The sequence below is a fragment of the Schistocerca nitens genome, chromosome 2 (assembly GCF_023898315.1).
Source record: "Schistocerca nitens isolate TAMUIC-IGC-003100 chromosome 2, iqSchNite1.1, whole genome shotgun sequence".
In the NCBI taxonomy this organism is placed as follows: domain Eukaryota; kingdom Metazoa; phylum Arthropoda; class Insecta; order Orthoptera; family Acrididae; genus Schistocerca; species Schistocerca nitens.
The window spans coordinates 53,035,333-53,057,201 of NC_064615.1; positions in this window are offsets into that span (position 1 = coordinate 53,035,333).

The following is a 21,869-nucleotide window of genomic DNA, read 5'->3' on the forward strand; positions in this document are numbered from 1 at the left end:
GTGAGCTACTATGTCCTACCGGCAGCCCAGTTCGCCGAATGAAAGTACGTATTGAGTTATAAAATATAGATACTGAAAGGAACACTCAAACAAATTAAAATATCATCAGATTACCTTCCATTCAGAAGGCTGCTGCATGCAGCGACCGTTATATTAACTTGTACATAATAGATTTCAGCAATCAGTCGTTCTTTTTAAATTTTGTTGGCAGATCCAGATTTCTCAATGTTAGAATACAAGAGGTACATAGTTAGATGATGTCATAAAAAAGTTGTAATTAATGGCTTAACTCATATGGTTTGTATATTACGTACATATCACTATCATTTTTCATCAGTGCATGTAATGCCTGTTGGTAGGCTTCATCCACAGTTCATTGAATACTACTGTTTACGTAAAGCGGGCTGTATCGAGAAGACATCGGTTGGTTACATGACGCCATCTATGTGAACTACGTATAAACCTCAAGGGAAGTAAACCACTTCAAATTTAATTGCATAAAATAAAACATAAGTAAAATTCTTACATTGTCATCCGACTTATTTCATATTTATCATCAAGTAATTAAATTTCGATGTACACTCCTTGTCAGTCCGTTATTATTATTAAAACATTTAAATTACTTCTTGTGGGTAAAACTTGAAGACGAGAAAACGTTAAGACACGTGCTGATTACATCTATCAGTTGATATGACTTAAATATATTTATTTTTATATTATATCTCCTTTTATTAAAACATAATAACTATATTGTTCATCATATTTACTAAATAGTTCATAGATGGCGCCAAACATCAGTCAGATCCATGGTTATTACATCTGGCTTTTCCGCTATAGATATATAGTTTGCTAACCTCTTTCTCCCTTACAGCCGACTATCCTTGTAAAAGCAGACCAACCAATATATTTATTTGCTGTTAAGGGACTCCGGAAAGGCTCAAAATCATGAAAAGTTCAATTTTTACTTTTTTGCGTTTTCTGAATCTGCAGACTATTACCTTTTAATAGATATATAATTTATTCAATTCCGAAGACTACAACTATTTTTAATTTTTTTTTGAAATGTGTTCTACATGGGCGTGACCCACTGTGGCGCTGTTAAACTGCTGTCAAATGGTGTTATTATTAACGTCCGTGTTCATCAGGTACATTTTAGTGATGTGAGATAAAGTATGTGTTGTGGCTAGCCTGTGATGGTTCAATATATATCGCTGGTGTGATTGTCGATTGTTTCATGTTTATTTACTCTGTCGTTATCTCGAAAATATTCGTAATTAATTCTGTTTCTGGAGTCTCTGTTTTGTTGAAGTATAATAATGAGTAAAAGTAAAGTTATTAGAAATCCTCTGAAGGCTTTTAAGAAAAGGAGAAATGTTGGAAAGCCAAAGGTATGTGTTATTACTGTAAACAATAAAGACGATGAAAATCCCCAACATAGCTTGTGTCCCAAAGAAGAAGACAGTTGGTGTAAATATAACAAAGGATTGCTAACTGGTGAAGTGTACACTCATAAGCATAGTCTGCCTCATGCAATAATGGAGGTGATAAAACCTATTTTCAGAGACTTAGCAGCACCTGAACTGTTGAAAAAGTGTATTCACGGAAAAACTCAAAACCCCAATGAAAGTGTAAATAGTGTTATATGGTCGAGAATCCCCAAGACTGTATTTGTTGGAATAGAAACACTTCACTTTGGTGTGTATGATGCTGTTGCGACTTTCAATGATGGCAACATTGTAAGGTGCAAGGTATTTAGAAATATGGGAATGAAGATAGGTTCTAACATGGTACGAGCGGTGCTTGCTTTAGACAAGGAACGCCTTCGGGCTGCAGACAGGGCTGTAAAGAGTCTAGAAATACAAGCAAGAGTAAACAGGAGGAGGAACAAGAGGAAGCTGGAGGAGGAGTTTGCAGAGGATGAAGATAATCCATCGTATGGACCTGGAATACACTAAAAAGTTAATCCAATCTTTGTCGCTCGATTCCCAAAACTTTTATTTCCTCATACTAATTACATGTTTTCTAAGGATCTTCCAAACATATTTGTTTCAAACTTTCAGTAAATGTTACACAGTACCTTCTGCATAATTTAACACAGCCTTTTTCCAAAAAACTGTATATTTTTGAATATATAAATAAAAAATTGCAAAAAAATGTTGTGAATTTTCATTACAATTGAAAAAAATCATCTTTAATAACTGAACTAAAACTTTGTAAAATCCCTGTGTTAAGTTGTAGCCCATATTCCAATAAATAATCTGTAAAAAGTTCAACTTCCTACCTCAAATACTTTGTGAGGAAAGATGTAATTTATAAGCGTTATTTTAACATTGCAAGTATAGGGCGTTCCGGAGCCCCTTAATAATACTGTTTACGCATCTGACCTAACATATCATGGAAGAAGTTCTCTTGGTTCAGAATTATACTCATCGTACTCGTATAGTACAAATGGTTGCTACATATTGACAAGACGGCAGGTTTTACTTCCTTCTCGCGTCCGCCAAGCCACCCCCTTTTCTATGTCCCCTCCCTCCATCGGCTCCCCCTTTTATCTTTTCCTTTCCACCCTCATAGGTCCGGGCCCTCACCCTTCCCCCATCTGCCACCGTGTCACCCGTATAGTTAGCGCTATTATAAGTGAGTGTTGTGCGTCCCCTGTCAGTGTGGCGAACAGCCCCCTTATTGTCGCTAGTTGTGTCTTCTTATCTCGTGCGAACAGAAACCAGACTGTCGCCGTGTTTTTCTTTTTTTTTTTGTGCCTCTCTACTTCTTGTGCGTCTTCATCTGCATCGTCACCGCAGTGTTTTCATATTTTAAATTCCGCAACTTACCGCCATTTTAGAGTTTTCTGCAATTTCACCGTTTTATCGCATGTTTTTTCGTATTTGTTTCTATTTTCACTATATTTTTTTAACTTTTGTGTAGGCTGTAGAGCAGCATATTACGCTGCTGCCAGCACGCCCCCCCTCCCCCCCCCCTCCGGGGGTTGGTGGAAACTGAGATCCAATAAAGAAAAAAAAGAAAAAAATGTTGTTACCTAGTTCCCCCTGGGTCAAATCCTGCACCGGTTCCAAGCAACGAGTCCTCGAACAACTCCCAGAACCGCGCATTTTTCACAACAACCTGATCATTAATCAGATTGCTGCCGGTATTTTTGAGATAGCACAACATCTCGAGTTCTTCCTGGAGGTCGAGGAACCCGTCCTTCTCACACTTATGCTGCAACTTCATATTGTATGTCAAAGTCGGCACCTCATGTTTTGTTGTAAGCAAATGTGCCGCCATATTCGATTTTTCCATGGTATCTTTTCTTCCCAACGCTACGTGTCCCCCAAACCTGATTTCCAGCATCCTTCCTGTTTGGCCAACATAACAGGCCTTACACTCTGCCCAATCAATTTTATAAACTCCAGATGCATGAAATATGATTAACAGGCATTACATGCATCCATAAAAATATGATAGTGGCATGTACGTAATACACAAACCATATGAGTTAAGCCATTAATGACAACATTTTTATGACGTCATGTAACTATGTACCTTTTGTATTATTAGCATTGAGAATGGCTAGTTTCTAGCTGAAATCTAGATCTGGCAAAAAAATTTAAAAAGGACGGCTGATAGCTGAAATTTATTATTTACAAATTAAAATATATTGAGGTACTGAAATGCTGCTTAAATTGACTTGAGTCCAGTTTTCCACGTAGGTTGTTTCTCTGTATTTGCGCAGAGACTGCCGGCCGCTGTGACCGAGCGGTTCTAGGCGCTTCAATCTGGAACCGCGCAACCGCTACGGTCGCAGGTTCGAATCTTGCCTCGGGCATGGATGTGTAATGTCCTTATGTTAGTTAGGTTTAAGTAGTTCTAAGTTCTAGGCGACTGATGATCTCAGATGTTGAGTCTCATACTGCTCAGAGCCATTTGGCTCTGAGTACTATGGGACTTAACATCTATGGTCATCAGTCTCCTAGAACTTAGAACTACTTAAACCTAACTAACCTAAGGACATCACACAACACCCAGTCATCACGAGGCAGAGAAAATCCCTAACCCGCCGGGAATCGAACCCGGACACCCGGGCGTGGGAAGCGAGAACGCTACCGCAAACCACGAGCTGCGGACTCAGAGCCATTTGAACCATTATAATGTTAAGATGTGAGTATCTGCTCAGCAACAACTTTGCTGCTCGAGAAGAACACGAATTTTATGCACTTGAAAGTGGAGGGGGGGGGGGGGGAGAATGGAAAGGAAAGGAACTATTGATGTTAGCTGCACCGGGAGTTTGTGAATAATCGGCGGCGACGAGTGTAAGACATCACGACAAGACAAACGCATGTTCCGTATTGTAATGCATCAAAAAAGTTTTGCATCACCCCTTTTTTCCAGAACTCCTGAAGGTAGACGTTGATTGTGGATACTGTATCACAGACACAGTCCCATTGACTGTTCACAGGTGTCACTAAACCCGCCCAAAGGTGTAAACAACCATGCATGAGCAGTACCTATTAGACGGAAGGGGTCCGACAGCCGATCAGTTCCAGTCATTCCACCAGGAAGGAGGTACACGGCTCATGTTGTCCGTAGTTCAACCATACCTAGACGGTCAATACCGCGGTTCGATCGCGTCTGCATTGTCACTTTGTGCCAGGGAGAGCTCTCAACAAGGGAAGTGTCCAGGCGTCTCGGAGTGAACCAAAGCGATGTTGTTCAGACATGGAGCAGATACAGAGAGACAGGAACTGTCGATGACATGGCTCGCTCAGGCCGCCCAAGTGCTACTACTGCAGTGGATGACCGCTGCCTACGGATCATGCCTCGGAGGAACCCTGACAGCAACGCAACCATGTTGAATAATGCTTTTCGTGCAGTCACAGGGCGTCGTGTTACGTCTCAAACTGTGCGCAGTAGGCTGTATGACACTCAGCGTCACTCCGAACGTCCATGGCGACGTCTATCTTTGCAACCACGACACCATGCAGCGCGGCACAGATGGGCCAAACAGCATGCCGAATGGACCACTCTTCACCGATGAGTGTCGCATATGCCTTCAATCAATCGTCGGACACGTTGTTTGAAGAGAACTCTGTCAGGCTGAACGCCTTAGACACACTGACTAGCGAGTGCAGCAAGGTGGAGGTTCGCTGCTATTTTGGGGTGGCATTATGTGGGGCCGACGTACGCCGCTGGTGGTCATGGAAGCCGGCGTAACGGCTGTACAATACTTGAGCGCCGTCTCCGAGCGATAGTGCAACCTTATCGGCAGCATATTGGCGTGGCATTCGTCTTGATGGATGACAATTCACGCCCCCATCGTGCAAATCTTGTGAATGAGTTCCTGCATGATAATGGCATCGCTCGACTTGAGTGGCCAGCATGTTCTCCAGACATGAACCCTATCGAAAATGCCTTGGATAGGTTGAAGAGGGCTGTTTATCGACGACGTGACTCACCAACCACTCTGAGGTATCTACGCCAAATCACCGTTGAAGAGAGTGACAATCTGGACCAACAGTGCCTTGATGAAGTTTTGGGCGGTGTGCCACGACGAATACAGGCATGTATCAATGGAAGAGGACGTACTATTGGGTGTTAGAGGTACCGGTCTGTACAGCAATCTCGACCACAACATCTGAAGATCTCGCTGTATCGAGGTACAACGTGCAATGTGTGGTTTTCATGAGCAATAATAAGGGCGGAAATGATGTTTATGTTGGTCTCTATTACAATTTTCTGTACAGGTTCCTGAACTCTCGGATGATGCAAAACTTCTTTTGATGTGTGTATTTCAGGTTTACTGTCTAGGCACATTAATGTGACCAACTGTCAAAGGTCTGAATTGCCACCTTTTGCAGCGCGAACCGCTAGGACACCTGCAGTAACAGGGTCAATGAGGTTCTGGAAAGTATCGACATGGTTGTGGATCCATATCGACTCCAATGCCGTGGCCAGCTGCACAAGGTGTCTCGGTTGAGGCTCCATGGCGCAAACAGTTCGGTCGTGGTTATCCACAGATTCTCCGCTGGGTTTAAATCTGGAAAGTTTGGTTTCCAGGGGAGTATGGTAAACTCGACTCGGTGGTCTTAGAACCACGCATATGCACTGCGAGCTATGTGTCACGTTGCATTGTCCTGCTGTCAGAAGCCAGCATCCCGCGGAAAAACAAACTGCACGAAAGGGTGGATGTTGTCCCTAAGAATATATGCGTGCTTGTGGTGATCCATTGCACCATCCAGAATGATGATATCACTCAGGGAATGCCACGAAACCATTCCCTAGACTATAATTCTCCGACGATTGTTGGAGGGTTTCTGCTTTCAGACGTTCCACGCCGTACACGCCTTTGGCCATCCGTCCGGGAGCATCAAATGTGATTCATCTCAAAAGCCCGTGAGCATAAAACGGGACTCATTTGAAAACGCCACCTGTCGCCACTCAGTGAACGGCTGGTTGCGGTACTGGTGTGCAAATTCCAGCCTTCTTCGTCGTTGAACAGCAATCAGCGTGGGTGAATGAATTAGGCGTCTGCTGCAAAGGCCCCAAAAGCAGCAACGTTCGCTGAACTATCTTTGAGGAGACACGGTTTGTAGCGCCTTGGTTACCAGGGCCGTCATTTGTTCTACAGTGGCGCGTCTCTTCGGCCACACACGTCTACACAGCAGTTGTTCACCACCGTCCACTATGGCCCATGCTGCAACACGGTTGCCTCGGTCTCCGTTTTCGATAAAGCCATAGTATCACGCGCAACATACCTTAACCAGCTCTAATTTCTCTTATCTTCGAATGGTGATCATTGCGCGATATGAACGTTGGTGGTAATAATATATGCTCTACCTCCTCGGCGAAGATCAGATTTTGGAATTTAGTGAGAAGCCCTTTCCGTTTAGCGCGTCGTCTATCTACAAGTGTGTCCCACTTCAAACTTTCTATGAGATTTGTAACGCCCTCGCGATGGCTGGATGTACCAGTCACGAATCTTGACGCTCTTCTTTGGACCTTCTCAATCTCTTGAATCAGACGTACAATACTCCAAGACTGGACGAACTTAAGTATTATAAGGAATTTCCTTTGTTGAACTACTGTATCGGTTCAGGATTCTACCAATAAACCGCCATCTAGAGTTCGCCTTACCCGTTACTTGTGTAATCTGATCATTCCATTTGACATCATTTCCAATAGCCACACCCAGATACTTGACGGACGTTACCGCTTCTAAAGACTGTGCATCTATTTTGCACTCGTAAATCAATGGGGATTTTCGCCTTGTTAAAATGGCTCTGAGCACTATGGAACTTAACATCTGTGGTCATCAGTCCCCTAGAACTTAGAACTACTTCAACCTAACTAACCTAAGGACAACACACACATCCATGCCCGAGGCAGGATTCGAACCTGCGACCGGAGCGGTCACGCGGTTCCAGACCGAGGCGCCTAAAACCGCACGGCCACACCGCCCGGCCGTCGCCTTGTTATGCGCAGTAGGTTACACTTACTAATATTGAGAGATAACTGCCAGTCACTACACCACACATTTATTTTCTGCAAATCCTCACTGATTTGTTCACAACTTTCGTGTGATTCTACTTTTCTGTAGACTACAGCATCATCGGCAAACAGTCTCAGGTCGTTGTCAATACCATCAACCGGATCGCTTATGTAAGTCGTAAAAACCCGATGACCGATTACGCTGTCCTCGGACACTCCTGAAGTTACGCTTGCTTCTGTTGAAGTCACCCCGTTCAGGACGACATACTGTTCCCTGTTTGTTAGAAAACTTTCTGTCCAGCCGCATTTGTCGTCAGATAGACCGTAAGCGCGCACTTTTTGTAGCAAGCGACAGTACGGAACTGAGTTGAAAGCCTTTCGAAAGTCGAGAAATGTTGCATCAACCTGGGAGCCGGTACGTAGAACCTGTTGTATATCATGCACAAAGAGGGCCAACTGTGTCTCGCATGACCGCTGTTTCCTAAAACCGTGCTGGTTTCTGCAGATGAACTTCTCAGGGTCTAGAAAGGTCATTATGTCTGAACAAAAAATATGTTCCATTATTCTACAACAAATCGATGTTAGCGCCCCTTCTGGTAAATCACACCACAAGGCACGTCAGTACTCGATAACTTACAGGGGGTAACATCACCCCAACATTGGTCGCACTCCAACAGCTAACACCACGGTGAAGAGACCCTACGGAAACGCCCTTACAGCTTCGCCCCTGAGCTCACACTGCACACCAAATTGGCCACCACGCCCGGAGTCGCCACACCAGAGGGCGCTGTACTCCGTTTTAGTCAAAGATCATGTGCATAGTGATACTGACACATTCCGAGAAGGCGCCACGGCGCATGAATCAACTTGAAGGAAACGATATTTTGACAGATAACACGGATTCGACAAAAAAACGTTCTAGTTTATAAATTGCGTACCTATGGAGTATCGTCTCAACTGTCTGACAGAATCCGTGATTTCCTGTCACAAAGGCCACAGTTCATAATAACTGACGGAAGGTTTCGAGTAAAAGTAACAGCTAGCGATCCGCAAGGAAGTGTTATACGCTGTCTGCTATTCCTGATCTACGTAAACGATTTATGAGACAATCTGGCAGTCCTCTTAGATTTTTGCACGTGATGCTGTCATTTACCGACATGTAAAGTCGTGAGACGATCAAAACGAATTGCAAAAATATTTACACAAAATGGTGCAAAAAGTGGTAAGTGACTAAATAGTGAAAAGTATGAAGTCATCCACCCCAGCGGCAGGGGAACAATTTGCAACCTTAGCCGTTTCGAAATGCTAATGATCATGCACTTTTGAACGTCAGATACATCGTTCCGTTTCCGTGTTACGACAATGGCTGCTCTGTTTTTCGTTGCCCCCAACACGCTTGATACACCCTCTTCAGCTGACCTATGTGGCCGAGGGCTCAAGGCGCTTTAGTCCGGAACTGCGCTGCTGCTACGGTCGCAGTTTCGAATACTGCCTCGGGCATTTATGTGTGTGATGTCCTTAGGTTGGTTACGTTTCATTAGTTCTAAGTCTAGGGGACTGATGATCTCAGATATTAAGTCCCATAGTGCTCAGAGGCATTTGAACCATTTTTTTGAATACCCTCCATTGCCAGTGCCGCTACGTGCCGTCTGTGAGTAGTTACTGCACACTGACGTCGAGTGTAGGTGGTGGTCACATTTATATACTGGACCGTATGTTCCATAGTGATATTGAAGTAATTTCGAATGAAACATCGATAGGATTCTATTGTTAGCGACGTAACGTTTGGATTTAATTTATTTTGTAATCGTACGCTCATTTTACTGCAATCAACAGATCAAATTAGTTTGTTAGACTATTAATCATCTGTTCCTGAGCAGGAAGAAGATACTTCTTCGTGTAAATAAAGTGGACAATTTTAATTATTCTCTTCAAATTTCTGTTTACATTCAGCAATTTAATTATGTAAATAGTCTTCACGCGTGTGCCACCGGATGACGTTGTGCAAATCCCACAATATTTCCTCGGAGCAACTGTCCGACATCATCAGGTGGTTGAACCTCGCTGGTGGCTAGCTACGACTGACAAGATCCGCATGTCGACGCCGCTGTACATAGAGCACGAGCGTGAAAATTGCGCAGGCGCAGGAACCACGCATGCGCAAAAATTTGCAGATAGATGGCGCCAAACTCAAACGCCCTCTGCCGGGGAAAGCAGAGCGGCCGTTCTGTGCGTGCACTGACGCTGTGTTTACTAACATGCTGCCAAAGTTATGGCGGGTCTATTACCGAAAGCTCTTTGCTTTCTCGTCGTGATTTAACAACAGCCAATGCAGGGTTCCAGGCTGTAATCAATTGAAATCCCGCATCCCTGTTGATAAGGTTATCAGCTGTACGGATATGTATTGCTTCCTTAATGACTCAATCCCAGAAAGAGGGCCGGCCGCTGGTGGCCGAGCGGTTCTGGCTCTACAGTCTGGAACCGCGCGACCGCTACGGTCGCAGGTTCGAATCCTGCCTCGGGCATGGATGTTTTTGTTGTCCTTAGGTTAGTTAGGTTTAAGTAGTTCTAAGTTCTAGGGGACTTACGACCTCAGCAGTTAAGTCCCATAGTGCTCAGAACCATTTGAACCATTTTGAACCCAGAAAGAGGATGCTGGGGATAAAACTTCTGTCTTTTCATAAATCATGTGATGCGCTGTGTTCAGGCAGTGATCTGCAAATGCCGACTTCTCCGGTTGGCGTAGGCGTGTATGACGCTGGTGTTCATCGCACCGTTCTTGTACTGTGCGACATGTCTGACCTATATATGCCGCCCCACACTGACAAATCTTGTACACACCACATCTCCTCAGACCGAGATCATCCTTAACCGAAGCTAACAGGTTCCTCAGTTTTGCACATGGTCGGAAAACACACTTGATGTGATATCCTTCGAGGACTCTTCCGATTCTTGACGACATGGCACCAAAGTACGGCAAGAAGGCCAAGGTGGTGGGGGTCTTCGTATCTTCACTCTGCTCCATAGATTGAACTCGCTTGGAGCTGAATGCGTTACGTATCTGTCTCTCAGAATAACCGTTTCGACTGAAGACTCTCTTCAAATGTTGCATCTCACTCGGCAGGCTTTCAGAGTCTGGTACCACACGCGTTCTATGAACTAGCGCACGTAATGCACTACCGCATTGTGCTGGATGATGGCAGCTTGTCGCCTGCAGATATAGATCTGTATGCGTTGGCTTGCGGTATACGCTGTGTCCCAAGGTCCCATCTGCTTTCCTTCGTACCAAAACACCAAGAAAAGGTAAAGTGCCATCTTTTTCCACTTCCATAGTGAAGTTAATATTCGGATGGAGCGAATTTAAATGTTGAAGAAACGTAGGTAGAGTATCCAGTCCGTGTGGCGACACCACAAACGTATCGTCAACATACCGCAGAAACGAGGTGTGTACAAGATTTGTCCGTGTGGGGCGGCATATATAGGTCAGACATGTCGCACAGTACAATAACGTTGCGATGAACATCAGCGTCATACACGCCTGCGCCAACTGGAGAAGTTGCCAAATGCAGAACACTGTCTGAACACAGGACATCACATGAGTTATGAAAAGACAGAAGTTTTATCCCCAGCATCCTCTATCTGGGATTGAGTCATTAAGGAAGCAATACATATCCGTACAGCTGATAACCTTATCAACAGGGATGCGGGATTTCAATTGAGTACAGCCTGGAACCCTGCATTGGCTGTTGTTAAATCACGACGAGAAAGGAAAGAGCTTTCGGTAATAGACCCGTCATAACTTTGGCAGCATGTTAGTAAAGACAGCGTCAGCGCACGCGCAGAACGGCCGCTCTGCTTTTCCCGGCAGAGGGCGTTTGAGTTTGGCGCCATCTATCTGCAAATTTTTGCGCATGCGTGGTTCGCGCGCCTGCGCAATTTTCACGTTCGTGCTCTATATACAGCGGCGTCAACATGTGGATCTTTTCAGTCGTACCTAGCCACCAGCGAGTTTCAACCACCTGATGATGTCGGACAGTTGCTCCGAGGAAATATTGTGGGATTTCACAACGTCATCCGGCGGCACGCCCGTGAAGACTATTTACAACATATCCGCCGGGAAAGCCTGAAGAGTCACAATTTAATTATGCTTCACGTCAGCATTCATCTCACGATTGTAGCTGCGGAGCAGATATAAAATGCTTGGCACGTCGAAAATTGAAGAATATTTTTTATTAACCGTCTCTGACACGAATGGTTCGCGAAATGGACGCCAAGATAATTAGTAACACTGGAATTTCCACTGCAATATATTGTATTTACGTGAGTACGAATTTTTATTTTATGTGAAAGTAGACTGATTTTTAATACAAAACGTATCCAGCTTCCAAGCCATACGTCGTGCAGTTAACCTACACCACATTAACGTAATGAAAGAAAATCTGTTAACAACCTACTTAAAAGCTATATTTTACATGAAATTACACACCAAATGTGCGTTTACAATAAATGGTCGCGGTATTTTCCGATTTAAAGTAAATTTAACCGATGACTTACGAACATCTCACAGAAGGCCATGGACAATACCCTCAATTAGAATTGTTGAATAACAATGTAAATGGGCTGGACTCGATATTAAGTATTTTTTACATTATGATCGGTCCTCATTTCGTAGTGATTTAGCAGTTCTTGAAGAGGCGTAATGTCAATATGAAGAGAAAATAGAATGAAACTAGGTGAGAATCTGGTAAATTCTCTTACAATTTGCTGTATCAATATATTAAAGGTACAGTTCAGAACCTTGCTGGCTATCAATTAACAGTGACTGTTTCAAATACACTCCTGGAAATGGAAAAAAGAACACATTGACACCGGTGTGTCAGACCCACCATACTTGCTCCGGACACTGCGAGAGGGCTGTACAAGCAATGATCACACGCACGGCAAAGCGGACACACCAGGAACCGCGGTGTTGGCCGTCGAATGGCGCTAGCTGCGCAGAATTTGTGCACCGCCGCCGTCAGTGTCAGCCAGTTTGCCGTGGCATACGGAGGTCCATCGCAGTCTTTAACACTGGTAGCATGCCGCGACAGCGTGGACGTGAACCGCATGTGCAGTTGACGGACTTTGAGCGAGGGCGTATAGTGGGCATGCGGGAGGCCGGGTGGACGTACCGCCGAATTGCTCAACACGTGGGGCGTGAGGTCTCCACAGTACATCAATGTTGTCGCCAGTGGTCGGCGGAAGGTGCACGTGCCCGTCGACCTGGGACCGGACCGCAGCGACGCACGGATGCACGCCAAGACCGTAGGATCCTACGCAGTGCCGTAGGGGACCGCACCGCCACTTCCCAGCAAATTAGGGACACTGTTGCTCCTGGGGTATCGGCGAGGATCACTCGCAACCGTCTCCATGAAGCTGGGCTAGGGTCCCGCACACCGTTAGGCCGTCTTCCGTTCACGCCCCAACATCGTGCAGCCCGCCTCCAGTAGTGTCGCGACAGGCGTGAATGGAGGGACGAATGGAGACGTGTCGTCTTCAGCGATGAGAGTCGCTTCTGCCTTGGTGCCAATGATGGTCGTATGCGTGTTTGGCGCCGTGCAGGTGAGCGCCACAATCAGGACTGCATACGACCGAGGCACACAGGGCCAACACCCGGCATCATGGTGTGGGGAGCGATATCCTACACTGGCCATACACCACTGGTGATCGTCGAGGGGACACTGAATAGTGCACGGTACATCCAAACCGTCATCGAACCCATCGTTCTACCATTCCTAGACCGGCAAGGGAACTTGCTGTTCCAACAGGACAATGCACGTCCGCATGTATCCCGTGCCACCCAACGTGCTCTAGAAGGTGTAAGTCAACTACCCTGGCCAGCAAGATCTCCGGATCTGTCCCCCATTGAGCATGTTTGGGACTGGATGAAGCGTCGTCTCACGCGGTCTGCACGTCCAGCCCGAAGGCTGGTCCAACTGAGGCGCCAGGTGGGAATGGCATGGCAAGCCGTTCCACAGGACTACATCCAGCATCTCTACGATCGTCTCCATGGGAGAATAGCAGCCTGCATTGCTGCGAAAGGTGGATATACACTGTACTAGTGCCGACATTGTGCATGCTCTGTTGCCTGTGTCTATGTGCCTGTGGCTCTGTCAGTGTGATCATGTGATGTATCTGACCCCAGGAATGTGTCAATGAAGTTTGCCCTTCCTGGGACAATGAATTCACGGTGTTCTTATTTCAATTTCCAGGAGTGTACATCATTTTTGTAACTTGTACAAGTTGTTGTCAAAACCTTTTCGTACGTTAACGGTACCAGTAACGGAAGACAAAAGAAATCTTCTCCGTCTCAGGACACAGTTTCTTCTTTTGCTTACACCTTTGCCCTGCGGTATACGCAGGGTCGGTGTGGTTACAATCGGATTTGGCGATGTTCATTTGAAGGGGTGGCCGGATGCCCTTCCTGCCGCCACCCCATACCCTCCAGGATGGAATCAGTGTACCCCAACTGTCTGCATCTAGTGTAAACCATGAAATAGTGCCAACCATCTCAGTATTCACCTAGTGGGATGTGGAAAACCGCCTAAAAACCACATCCAGGCTAGCCGGCAAACCAGTTCTAGTCGTTAATCGGCCAGGCGGATTCGATTCGAGGCCGGCGCGCATATCCGAGTCCAGGAAGCAGTGCATTAGCACTCTCGGCTAACCTGGCAGTTGGCTCAGGACACACTTTACTGAAGATTAAACCTTTCTTGTAAGGATTTTCTGAAGAGAAATTGGCTAGTGACCAGAAGTAGAGTAGTTCGAAGACAAATATAAAAAAAAAATTCCAGGAAAATTATGGATCATTCTCATGTTACCGAACAAAGTGAAAGAGTTTTGTGTCTTATGCTTGGAATCATTTCATTAAAGAAGGGCCTCTGAAGCTAAAGGTCGTGTGAGAATTTTTGCGTGTATGTATTAATGTGTTAAATACCAGTTTTAGTGAATTCTAATCTTATCCTGCACTTTCGACCACGGTGGTAACATTGATTGTTTTGCAGCAAGGGAGGAGTGCAACCGATCACGGTTCCAGCCCTTCGCTTCACTGTTTCATATTTTATAGCGTACGGTTCCTCTCGCAACTAATTACAAACGTTCAAATATGTTTTTTTATGGTGTTTAGTAGTCTGATCTATCAACTGTTCCAACGTTTGTTTGCGAACAGGGGACTCCTGTCATTTTCGAATAATCGTCTTCATGGACTAGACGTGTTGAAGTCAAACGGTTAGTAACGGATAATAAACTATTATGATCGAACTTTTTTGTGAGGTGTTTAGTTTTACTCAGCGTTTATCTGTTTAGGAACTTGGAGCACGATGTATAAAATTCTGTACAACATACCCCAGTATTTCTACAGTATTTCAGCCTGAAAATTCGGAAGCGAGCAAGGGAAATCAGACGCATACAGCGGTGGCATGGTGTAGCGGAACACGACGCGCTTTACAAGCTACCAGGCTAACAGCAATGACCTCAAGATAGTGTGAGTACATGAGTGAAGAGATGCTGCGAGCGACTGATGGAAACACGAAGAAACAGCCGTGCTAATAATTAAAAAAGACATAAAAGAATAAATACTTAAAGACATACGGAATGTAACAGAGCACAATATAATTTTACAAATATCGTTAGATGAACAACAGTGGTCTCAGTCATAGGCAAATTGAAGGTCATAAAAGACAGTAAAAACTACCTATTATATAAATAAAAATTGGTAAAAATGAGAAGAGGTTACAGCTGAAATGAATGGACATCGTACAGCCATATTATAAACGAAAACGACGAAAGAAGAATATAATTGTTTTTATTACACAAAATTACACATAACGTGAACCAATGTAATGTTGTTAAGCACTTTAAAATTAGTATGGGCCGTACGACCATAGATGCATAAGAATAAAGGTTGAATTCTTCATACACAGCAGGTTGTCATGTGTGAGCTAGGTGCCCCAGAGTACAGCTGAGCGTGCAGTGCGTTACAAGCTAGCAAGTTAAGAGAATGAGCTCCAGACAGCGTGAGTACACAGGTACCACTACGAGTGACTGTTGAGAGACAAAGAAGTAAGTGTGCTAATAATTAAAATAAGATATAAAAGAATAAATACTTAAAATGTACAAAGTGTAACATTATTCTAATAACAATCGTCTTTAAAAATCATGAAAGGCAACTTGAGAGATATAAGAGGAGGTAAAAACAAAATACTGAATTAAAAATAATTAGTGAAAGTACAAAAAAATTACAGCTAAAATGAAAGGACATCATACAGACACATGGTAAACAAAAACTAGGAAGTGAGACGACAGGACGAAACAAAGGATACCATTTTTTAATTGTGCCAAATTACACACAACGTGAACCATTCATCACATTAATCATTAAACAAATTGAAAACAGTATGTACCGTATGACCTTAGATTACTATACCAACCATCATAAAAATATATATATATTTTTTAAATTTACTTTGTTACAATATACAGGGTGAGTCACCTAACATTACCGCTGGATATGTTTCGTAAACCACATCAAATACTGTCGAATCGATTCCACAGACCGAACGTGAGGAGAGAGGCTAGTGTAATTGGTTAACACAAACCATAAAAAAATGCACGGAAGTATGTTTTTTAACACAAACCTACGTTTTTTAAAATTGAACCCCGTTAGTTTTGTTAGCACATCTGAACATATAAACAAATACGTAATCAGTGCCGTTTGTTGCATTGTAAAATGTTAATTACATCCGGAGATATTGTAACCTAAAGTTGACTCTTGAGTACCACTCCTCCGCTATTCGATCGTGTGTATCGGAGAGCATCGAATTACGTAGGGATCCAAAGGGAACGGTGATGGACCTTAGGTACAGAAGAGACTGGAACAACACATTACGTCCACATGCTAACACCTTTTTATTGGTCTTTTTCACTGACGCACATGTACATAACCATGAGGGGTGAGGTACACGTACCTTTCGTGGTTTCCGTTTTCAATTACGGAGTGGAATAGAATGTGTCCCGACATGTCAGGCCAATAGATGTTCAATGTGGTGGCCGTCATTTGCTGCACACAATTGCAATCTCTGGCGTAATGAATGTCGTACACGCCGCAGTACATCTGGTGTAATGTCGCCGCAGGCTGCCACAATACGTTGTTTCATATCCTCTGGGGTTGTAGGCACATCACGGTACACATTCTCCTTTAACGTACCCCACAGAAAGAAGTCCAGAGGTGTAAGATCAGGAGAAACACGGTCGTCATCGTAAACATGTCCCTGCAGATGCTGCTCGCCGACCGTGGCCCGTGTTTGTTACAACATGCAACTGAACGTCGGAGGTTTCAAGCGTCAACTTTAGGTTACAATATCTCCGGATGTAATTAACATTTTGCAATGCAACAAACGGCACTGATTACGTATTTGTTTATATGTTCAGATGTGCTAACAAAACTAACGTGGTTCCATTTAAAAAACGTAGGTTTGTGTTAAAAAACATACTTCCGTGCATTTTTGTATGGTTCGTATTAAACAATTACACTATCCCCTCTCCTCACGTTCGGTCTGTCGAATCGGTTCGTCAGTGTTTGATGTGGTTTACGAAATATATCCAGCGGTAACGTTAGGTGACTCACCCTGTATATCAGGAAAGGCGAAATGAACAGGAGGAAGATTCAAACGATCAGAAGGGATGACAAAATGCCACACATAAGGAAATCACAATATGCGAAGTGAAAGGGCTAGCGAGAGCATAGAAATATAACAGGCTCACAAACGAACAAAAGAAAAAAAATATGTACGTAGTCATCGCATCATTCTGAATAGACAAAAGCAGGTTGTCGAAAATATTGCAAAACCAGTGATAAGCGGAACCTCTCTGTCGATTAATCAGTATGGAATGGTTATCAGAACGGTGATTATAAATTGTTCCTCGATAATAACGAACTCTCGTCGCTCAGGTGCAACTCATGGTAATTTCATGCCTTCCTTTACAAGAGGCAAGATGTGGGCGTCAGTTCTTAGGTAATAGCCAAGAATACTACTGTCATTGTAATTATGTTATCAGCATCCATTTACAAAGTCCTTTCCTTTTTACGCTATCTAGACACTACTGCACGAGCCACAATGAATTTTATATAGCCCTGGTTTCTTTTTTCGACGGAAACATATTTTCACATTAGCTTTGTTAAAGGCGTAACCTATTTTATCAGAGCAGGGCAAAAATAAGACAACCACTTAGCGCCTTTAGTCGTATGATGGTTGTTCCAATTTTGTATTACCATTACACAGATGAATTTGTCAATGTAACGAATAGGTAGTCCAACTTGAATTGGAAGGTCTATATCTTTGTTGATAGCGTTTCCGCAAAGCTACAGTTAAGCGAGTCTACTGAACGTAGAGGATAGGCCCTCTCGCTTATGAAGACACGATTCCATACCGATAACAATTTAGTTGGTAATTGTCTTACGATAAATGTCAGTAATCAAACTTTAACCTTCTCTAGTTGTTTTAAAATTTAAAAAAATGTTTCATCGTCCCTGCTCTTCCAATTCTACTTCTACAACTATACGGCTACTCAGCAATTTATTGTTAAGTACCTAGTAGAGTGTTTGGCAATCCACATTCAAGCTAATTCTCTACTTTTCCAATCCCAAAACGCGCTCGGGAATAACGGACACTCAGGTCTTCCCATGCGAGCTTTGAATTGTCTCATTTTATTATCATTCATGATCGTTTCACTCCATGTAGGGGTGCGCCAAATAAATATCTTCGCATTTGTTGGAGAAAGCTGGTGATTGTAATTTCATGAGAACATCCTACCGCAATGAAATCCGCTTCGTGTTAATGATTATTACACCAATTCACTTATGATATCCGTGGGGCTCTCCTCCCTATCTGTACTGTAAAATAGATTTTATGGTGAATGCGTCTAGGAGCGAGCGCAAAGTTCATCATATCACTTTCATTAACCCAGTAAAGCACGAAAACAGCATCTACATATTTGCGGCAGATTTAAAGGTTATTTTTTGTATCAGTATGAGACCTTAAACATTTATTCTTGTGCTCGTTAGTAAAAATGTCTGCGGGAGCACCTGGAGGTCTGTTTCCCGTGGCCAAACCACCTTTTTATGATGTATCTTACCTTAAAGAGAAAGGGGTCCGGCAAGGCTGCATACTGTCACCGTACATATTCAATCTGTATGCAGAACATGTCATGAGGAATGCGAGGCTAGATGAAAGAGAAACAGGAATTAAAATAGCTGGAATAAATGTAAACAACCTCAGGTACGCGGATGATACGATCCTGTTGGCAGAAAGTGAAGAAGAATTGAGAACACTCTTACTGAAGGTGAAAGACGAAAGTGAAAAGGCTGGTCTTATGCTGAATGTGAAGAAAACGAAAATTATGGCAACTACACCTACCAATTCGTGGGATATAGCAGGAGAAACCATGGAGGTAGTGACCACATTCAGTTATCTCGGTTCCCAGATCTCTGCTGACGGTGACTGCAGCCATGAAATCCGGAGACGCCTGTTGCTCGGTAGACAGGCGATGTCAAACCTTGACAAGGTCCAGAGATATAACACTAGCAACAAAGATACGTATTGTGAGGGCTATGGTCTTTCCAGTTGTGATGTATGGATGTGAGACCTGGACCATTAGAAAGGCTGAACGGCGAAGAATTGACTCCTTCGAATTGCGGTGTTGGAGGAAACTTCTTAGAGTTCCATGGACTGCAAAGAGAACCAACAGATCAATACTGGAGCAAATTAAACCAGATTTCTCCCTGGAAGGTCTAATCTTAAAACAAAAGCTGACCTACTTTGGACACACAATGCGAAGGCATGCCTCGCTGGAAAAAAACATTAATGCTGGGGAAGATTGAAGGAACCAGAAGAAGAGGACGTCAGAGGATGAGATGGATCGATGGCATCACAGAAGCAATGTGTTCCAACCTGGAAGGTCTACGGGAGAAAGTGCAAGACAGGAAAAAGTGGCGTGATTTGGTTCATGGGGTCACGAAGAGTCGGAACCGACTAAACGAATAGAGAAAGAGAGAGACCTTAAAGAGTGAATTTGTTAAAAGATAGGGAGATGCGTATTAACTCAATCAAATCGAAAGCGTCATCTGTAATAAGGTTTCTATATTGAAAGCAGTTCCTACTTACACTCTCACAGATTCCATCTATAGGAATGTTGGTATATAAATTTGTGGTATAGAAAGATGCTAGAAGCGTGTTCTCAGGAACTGCAGAGGCTTTTGTCTCTAGTAACCATAGATATTTCACAGATATTTCATACACAAAAAGTTTTACCAAACATAAGAACTTCTTCAACATTACCGTTACATAAATCGTTTGACTCATAATGTCTACTTTGACAGACACCGGAAATGGGCATACAAAATATTTGTCTCATGTAGCTTAGTTTGAGAACCAAGTTTGGGCACTTTACGTAGTCACAACCAACGATAGCTTTTTTTATTTTTTGTTACTAAATGTAGATTCAGTACAATGGTTGGTAATTCTACGCATTTCTTAAGGTCCAGAACAAAGTTCTGCAATTGATTCCCCCTATCCTTGCAAATAATATCAGATTTCAAAATGTCAGGATTTTTAAAAATAGAGCCCTGACTAGAAATTAAAACAACAGATTTGCCTTTGTCTTCCCTAGTTATGAGAATGTTATTGTCATATAACTTTTCGTTATGAAATTTTGCAGCTTCTTCAAAGGCATGCGTAGTATATAAACTACGTCCCCCATTCTGAAAGACTTTACAAGCACTCACAGCAATGTTCGCCTGCAAAAGTTTTGGTACCTTTGTTTGTTTTCAGCCAGTCCCATCGGCCGTCATAGTCTTTTTTATAACACCATCTTTAATCCTTACTTAATAAACTCTGCTCATAGGAAGAAATAACTACATCAGTTCGGTTTATCGCTCTTGCGGCTAAGATATGTTTACCTCCATCATGGACACTGTCCATGTTGACATGAGTGCGCCATGAGGTAAAGAAACGTAGTTTACGTTAGTGTCTACGCTGGATACAGTCTTTTTCCCAGGATATAAATTTTATTAATATGCGCAGAGGCATCAGCAAATTACACAGAATTCAAATTGCACTGGAGACTATACCGCAGATTCGACGCTAGATGACATGCAAGATCCTTAGCCTTATAGGCTGCCCTAATTTCAGATTTCACCCAAGCATGTTGATACATCATAAACTTATTTGACTCATTATGCACCAAATGACTATCTGCAAACCTTTAACTTGGATAAAATTTTATTGTATAAGGAGGATGTGTTGAACCCTATCCTCATTTGACCTGCCACAATTCATATGCTGCCTGGATAATATTGATTTACCTTCAGAGTGACCAAGCAAGGCACCATACGTTGTTGGTGAGACGTGAAGCCGTGTAGGAGGATTGCGACTATTGACAAATAATCATTTATTTTTTAAATTTGTAAAACTGCTGAAAAGTTCGCTGGAAAAAAATATCTGTTGGTGTTGGGTAATTCACATCTACTGCCGGGTTTCGATACTATCATAGTGATATCTGTCAAAAGACTACAAACGTCAGAAGCAACAGACTGATAAAGATTTTTCTGAATTATGAGCGACACTAGATATGTTTCAAAACATACAGGGCAAACCTATGAACATATCTCAAAGGAAATTCCTCACCCACAATACGATATAAATAGAACAAGAAGATACAAATGGTGATTTACCCTTTTGTCATTCCTTGACTGGAAGCTAGATAAATTAAACAAAAAATTTACTGTGATATATAAATCTCCTTGTGGCTCGTGCAGTAGTGTCTGCATAGGGCAAACAAGAAGGGACTTTATGACTAGATATAGGATATGCAATAAAAAAAAACATTCGTGCTCTTTGGTGTCATCTAAAAAAAATGAAAGCCATGCTTTGTCTCCTATAAAAGAAGGTACGAAAATACAACGTGTTGAACCTAAAGGAGCAAAGCTCGATATCCTTGAGTAGCAGGAAATTTATTTTCAGCTTGCTGATAACCATTCTACAGTCACTAATCAACAGACAGGTTCGGCTTGCTATTGATTTCGTATAATCAACAGACAGGTTCAGCTTGCTATCGATTTCGTATAATCAACAGACAGGTTCAGCTTGCTATCGATTTCGTAGTAGTTTCGACAGCTTGTTTATTGCATATCCTGGGACTATTCAGAATGATTTGATCACTGCACACAGATTTATATTGTTCGTTTATGCGCCTTGTTGTGTTTCTATCCGGTCGCTTGTCTTTTCGTTTCGCACGCTGTGGTTTGATTGTGCGTGGTCTTTTCTCATTCCTTCGTATCGTTCGAAACG